Genomic DNA, 7,209 nt, shown 5'->3' with positions numbered 1-7,209 from the left:
CAGCCATGAGAATGGTGCGTTACAGTTATCTTTATAAAACTGTGTTTGTTTGGGTAGATACAGATCTAACAATGCCCAGCAGGAATATACTCAGCCCAAGTGCTTGTGAACACGTGTGCTTCAACTTTGTTAATGAGTGCAGCAGTTATGATAATCACCCCAAGTTCTTCCTGGCACTTCCTCCACTTTCATGGAGAGTTCTGAAACTCTTGGTTCCCTTAGGCTCTGCATCTGAGGCCCTGTGTTCTGCTTAAAAACAAGTTGAAAAATATGTTTTGAATCTTCTTCTCTAAGCACAGACACTATTATTTCAGCAAAGAAGATGGACAGCAAGAGCTCAGGGATCAACGTTCTGGTTGGGCAATTATAGCTGAGTTTCAAGTAAGAAACTTTTCACTACTTTGGCTGCTGAAAACATTCTACTTCAGAGGTGGCCACTGTAGGTGAATTGGGAGAAGGGCTGAAAGTACCCATGCCATTCACACACAGGAAAAATAGGTGCAACAGGCTTTTCCAAACATAAGTCAATTTGTTTAAACAACTCTTCCTACTGACTGTGAGTGTCCCCGAATTTTCATATGATAAATAAATCTGTATCTGAAAAACTGTATGGTATCTTCGCCCAACAGAGTCACCTTATTTCCCACTTTGGAAAAGCCAATAGTCCTGATAGATTTCTCACTTACTTAATTTCTGTGAAGAATCAAGTCCCTGCTTTATATTCTGAGATTTAAACTTCTCCACATCCCTGCTTCTAGAGCAGTCCTTTTACCTAACGTACTGAAGGAAATTATCCAGAGCAGGGATCTGCTTCCTAGCCACCAGGAGTTTAGGGCAATGAAGGTACAGTGTATTGTGATGTGGTAATGAAAGGATGCCCCCTAAAATAAATAGACTCCACTAAGCAAGGATGGGTGACTAGAGTGAACAAACATTTAGGTGAAACAACAATAAAAAGCATCATGACAAGATGTGTTAACAGGTCAGACTGTACCTTGGTGGGACTTTTTTGTTCTGATTAACATTATGAGGTGAGCACATAGTAGCCAGATCCTGTCTATTGTAAGACTGTAGGCAATCAAAAGGCACAGTGAAACCTGCTTCTCAGTAATTCAGGTTCAGGTTAACTGTTGGGAATAGGGAAAACTTCCATCTTTGAATTTCTCAAGAAAATCCACACTGCAACAATGCTGGAAAGGAAAACACAAGAAAGCAAATATAAACCTTAGCATGAAGTCACACTAACAGTATTGACAACTGAGGATAGAAGACTAAGCAGGAAATTTTAGTTTCTCCAAAGAAAATAAATTCTCCATGACATATGGTAGGTAAACCTTTAGAGACTCAAATTTTTAAAAAGGTATTGAAATTTGCCTTGAGAAATATCAAGTAACTTAAAAAGGCCCATTAGAATAATAGGAGACTGTGTGACGGAAACTTTAAACTCTGAAGAAAACACAACGATGTACTCTAACTCCTGAAACACCATAACTTATTTTAGACTGTAAGAGTCAGAATAGGTATGTGTTAAAATTGAAGAAAGAATAAGCTTTTGTGGGGAAAAAACATATTAAAAGAGTTCATGTGTACAAAAACAGTTCTATAGAGAAAAGTAGCATTACTTCAATCTGAAGAGAAGAATAAATACATTTAAGATTGCAAGTACAATGTTTGTTTATCAAAACAGATTCAAAAAACAGCATGAAATCAAGGAAATGCAAAGAATCAAAACAAATATTTCAATACTAACTACATTACTTGTCTCAATATGTCAGTAGGAACATACAGAGTACCAGATTGAATAAGAAAGATGATTCATCTGTTTCCTGACTCTAACAAGCTGCCCACAACATCAAACATAAACACATGTTTGTGGTAATGGCTTCAAATGGATTCAAAGAATACAGAACCAAATTACCATGTATATAAGTATTCAGATGGCTAGCAAAATATACTTCAAGCCAAAAGATGTCAGTAGATTGAAGGGGAGACATTTCATAATTACAAATAAATTTGCACCAACAAGAAATTATTTCGTGTTCAAATTACATCACTTTTGTTAATCCCTAACTTGTATCTTCCCATTCAAACCCTCTCTCCCTCTTCCATCTTATTCCTTTCTCCTAGACCTCTGGATGGGGTCCCCTTTTCCCCACAGTCTGACCACTTACTATCAGGTCTCATTCAGATAGCCTACGTCCCCTTCCCCTGTGTGACTCCATGGTCTCCCCACCGAGGGGAAGTTATCAGTCAGGAGAACCAGAGTCATGCCAGAGGCAGTCCCCACCCCCCCAACACAACCATGGAGAATTACTGTACATTGGTTATATGTTAATAGGGGGTCTAGGTTCCCTGCATGCTTTGTCCTTCTTTGATGCATCCATTTGTGCAAGGCTGCCCCTTGGTCCACATCCACAGTTGTGATGGTCTCCTTGTGGGGTATCTGAAGCCTCTGGGAGCTTCCATACTCCCATTCTTCCATACCTCTTTCTGCACTCCACACAGATTCCAGAAGCATGTCACAGCATTTGTTCAAATCCTATGATGGGTAGAGTTGCTCAGAAGACATCTATCTTGGACTAATATCCACTTATAACGATACACGGACCTTTATGTGTCTGGGTTAACTCACTCGGGATGATCTTTCTTAGTTCCATCCATTTACCTGCAAATATCAAGTTTTCCAAGTTTTTAATGGCTGGGTAGTATTCCGTTGTATAAATCTCCCAAACTTCTTTATCCTTTCTTTAATTTAAAGGTTGTTTCCAGATTGTGGCTATTACAAAGAAAGTTGCTATGAGCATAACTGAGCAAATGTCCTTGTTGTATGGTGGAGTATCTTCCAGGTATATGCCTAAGAGTGGTAGCACTGTTCCCAATTTTCTCAGAAAGTACCAGAGTATTTCCAAAGTGGTTGTACAAGTTTGCATTCCCACCAGCAATAGAGGAATGTTTCCCTTTTCCCACATCCTTGCCACCATGTGCTGTCCCTTGAATTTTTAATCTTAGCCATTCTTGTAGGTGCAGGATGAAATCTCAGAGTCTTTTTGGTTTTCCTTTCCCTGTTAACTAAGGATGTTGAGCACTTCTTTAAGTGTTTCTTGACCATTTGCTATTTCTCTTTTTAACTCTGTACATCATTATTTTTGTACATCATTTTTTAATTTGATAATTTTTTTGATGCTGTTTAACTTCTTTAGTTCTTTATATATTTTGCATATTAGCCCATTGTGAGATGTAGAGCTGGTGAATACCTTTTCACAGTCTGTAGGCTGCTGATTTGTTCGGTTGACAGTGCCCTTTGCCTTGCAGAAGCTTTTCAGCTTCCTGATGTCCAGTTGATGGTTTACTGATCTTAATGCCTAAGCTATAGATATTCAAGCCAGGAAGATGTCTCCTGTGCCAATGAGATCAAAGATCTGCCCCACTTTTTCTTCTAACAGATTTAGTGTGTCTGGTGTTATGTTAAGGTCTTTAATCTGCTTGGAATTTAGTTTTGTGGAGGGTGATAAATATAGCTTTATTTGCATTCTCCTACATGTAGACATCCAGGTAGAAGACCCAGCACCATGTATGAGATTGATTTGTAAGAAAAAACTAAAAGACTCTGAAGAAATAAATTGAAGATTTCAAAAGATGGAAACATCTCCAATGCTCTGGATTGGGAAGATCAACATAGGAAAAATGTCTGTTTTACTGAAAAGAATCTACAGAATCATTGCAATCACTATCAAAATACCTACACATTACAGATCTTGAAAGATCAATTCTCAAGTTCAAATAAAAAAAAACTTGTTGTAGTTACTCACTTTGGGTTGGTGTTTTCCTTCTAGTAACTTCTATAGGGAGGGATTTGTGGATAGCTACTGTTTGAATTTGTTTTGTCATGGAGTATCTGGATCCTGCTATCCTGCATTTGTCTGAGTTATGGATACCCTTCCCATGGCCACCATGGCCCGTGGGCCTTGGTTCAGTCCTCAAGATAATGCTGGTAGGGTGTGATAGTATGCAGTGTTTGGCTGCCCTTTGGAGACCATGTCCACATCTACCTGGGTCCTAGGTCCCTCAGTAGACAGGCAAGGAGATCCAAAGTCAGATCTATCCAATATCCACACTCTGGGCTCCACCCTGGACCAGCAAACACTGACTCTTGTTTTCTGTGGACCACATTCTGTCAGAGTGCAGGTACATCCCAAGTAGCCTGAATTTGGCTGGATTTTGGTGAGTTTGCCTGTGTCATCAGAGGACCTCAGGTTTTCTATAGACTGTTGCATGGTCTGAGCTCAGATCTAGCTATTCTCCAGAGTTCTCCTCTGGGACATGAGATGCAGATACTGGCACCTCATTGCCCACAGTCCCGAACCAGATACAGAGTCCAAGATATAGAGCTCAAATGCAGCTCAAAGGCAGGTATGCGTCCATAATCTAGGCATTGGGCACCCATAATCTGTGGTCCAGTTAGATGGCCAGAGGCCAGACCCACCTGTGCTCTGCACCATGTGGATCCCTCTCACCAACAGCTCCTCAGGACTTCCTGTGTGTAGCTCTCAGCCCAGTCCTTAGACTCTGTCCTGTGAATCAGATGCAATAAGTGGTCAGCACTATCGTTTGGATCCCTCAGGAGACAACTATTTCAACAGATCATCAACAGCGCAGGCTAAAAAATCAACAACTAATAAATGGGACCTGATAAAACTGAAATGCTTCTTTGAAAAAAGGAAATTGTCAATAGAGCAAAACAAAACACACTAGGAAAAGTTGTAACAAACTGTATATTCTCTTTCTGGTTTGTTTTTGTGTTTTTAAAACAAAGTTTCTCTGTGTAGCCCTGGCTGTCCTGGAACTCACTTGTGGACCAGGCTGGTCTTGAATTCAAGTCGATCCACCTTCATCTACCTATCAAATTCTGGGATTAAAGGCATGCACCACCATGCTGGCACCAACCAAACATTCTAAAGAAAGCTAATATCAAAACTCATAAAACTTAGCACAACCAAACCAAATAATTCCACAAAATTGGGTATAGAGCTAAATAGACAACCCTCAACAACAGAAATATCAAATAGTGGAGAAACTGTGAAGGAAAGGATCAATGTCCTTAGTCATCAGAAAAATGTAAATCCAAACAACTCTGAACCTCTATATTATTCCTGTTAGAATGCCTAATTTTAAACTCAAGTGACAGGATTTACTGGTGAGGATATGCAGAAAGGGGAACACACATCCATTGCAGGTGGGAATGCAATCTTGCACAACAACAGTGGAAATCAATCTGGGATCTTCTCAGAACATTGGGAGTAGATCTGTGATACAATCCAAAGATCTAAAGAAACTAAATAACAAGGAGGCCCCTTAGGGATGTTCCTTGATTCACGTTTAGAAGGGAAATTAGAGTAGATACAGTAAGAGGTTGAAGAGAGTAAATAGGATGGGAATCTAACATAGATACCTTCTGGAAGATTCCACCCAGCAGTGCATCATTGCAGATGCTAAGACTCACAGCAGAGCACTGGTCATTATACGAAAGTGTGGAAGGAACCAAAAATGGACAGAAGCTTCATAAAGAGACCAACAAAGAAAAAATTCTGCATTCTGGAGGGCCATCAGAGACTGATCTACCAACCACAAGAAATGCATGGTAAGACTTTAAACCCTGTTCACATGTAGCCAATGGGCAGCTCTGTCTCCATGAGGCTTTCCTAGTAAGAGGGACAGAGGATGTTTCTGACATGCACCCTGGTACCCAATATTAGATCACTTCCCCTGGCAGGGCAGCCTTGCCAGGCCAAAAAGGAAGAGGATACAGATTGTATAAAGTAGACCTGATAGGCTGGAATCAGATGGTAGGGGAACAAAGACATTGAGGAGCCCCCACTTGCCACCTGCTTGATGACTCACAAGATCCAGTACTCGCAGGAATAGGAGGCCATCCATGCCTTGACGGCCATCAAAACTCTGTCAACTTAAACATGAGCCTGCCCTAATGACGTGTGAGCAGGAAATACAGTCTTTTCCTGAGGACATGGGAATGGGAGAGCAGGCCCTGCCATGGTGACACCAGATTGGGAAAGTGGGACATGCCCTGAGGACTTGGAAACAGGAGAGCCAGCCCTGCCATGACAACACCAATCCCTCTCCTGATGACATGGGAGCAGGTGAGCTGTCCCTGCCCTGTGGATACAGGAGCAGGAGAGCAGGACAGGTCCTTAGGACGAGGGATCAGACCCTGCTCCAGCCCTCTAAGTCATCCTCACCACAACATTCACGCCATGGATAACCTTCTGGAACACATAAAGAGGCCGGACCGGCAGATTCACAGATTAAGAATCACCTTGACAATACAACAAGGGGATATGCAATAGCAATCTCAGTGAGGATCCGGTGATGATAGTATAGGACTCCAATCAGACCCAATATTCATAGCAATGATCAGTTCAAAGTAAACATATGTGGACAAAAGGCTATACTGCATGGTGAACTAGAGCTTCTGTGATAAGATATTTGTTTGTTTGCTTTATTTTACTGGAGAGATGTGTCCAGGGCAGAGGGCTGTTATGAGGGGATGGTGAAAAAAGAGAAATTTTGGTACATGACATGTAAATCATAGATATTCAATAAAAGCATAGAAAACAAAAATAAGTAAATTTAGTTTATTACAATGATGAACAAAACCTCAACATAAATCTTCTGTAGTATTTTAGTAATTCAATCTTCCATGACATCTTTTGTTCACACTGTTTGCTTCTATTTCAATGCATTGTGCTCATAACAAAGCATAAACACCCTGAATACTCACATCCCATTTCTGAGATCTGTCTATCAAAAAAAACGCTAGTTACAAATCAGGCATCCACTGTAGAACTAAAAAGTAAGAGACTTCATTGTTTTCTGCATGTAACAAACGAATGAAATTTGAAAATAGGAGATCCTACATTCTTTTGGTATCATGAAATTTCTTCTCAAAATCACTGAAAACCAAGAGACTTTAAAACTGATGTCTGAGAAACAATCTGCTGCCATAATTTTCAATTTGCACAGTAGAACATAACAGAATCTTCTGATGTTCAAAATTAAACAAAGTAATTTATATGAAATATAATGTGTTTTAATCAATGAATGATCACATAAATACAACATGTCTAAACATGATGATACATTTTAAATACCAGCACTTTGTGGGCAGGGAAAGACCAAGATCCATGAGTTTAT

Source organism: Acomys minous (assembly GCF_964271855.1).
Source record: "Acomys minous genome assembly, chromosome: 20".
Taxonomy (NCBI): Eukaryota; Metazoa; Chordata; class Mammalia; order Rodentia; family Muridae; genus Acomys; species Acomys minous.
Note: the sequence above shows the minus strand (reverse complement) of the source record.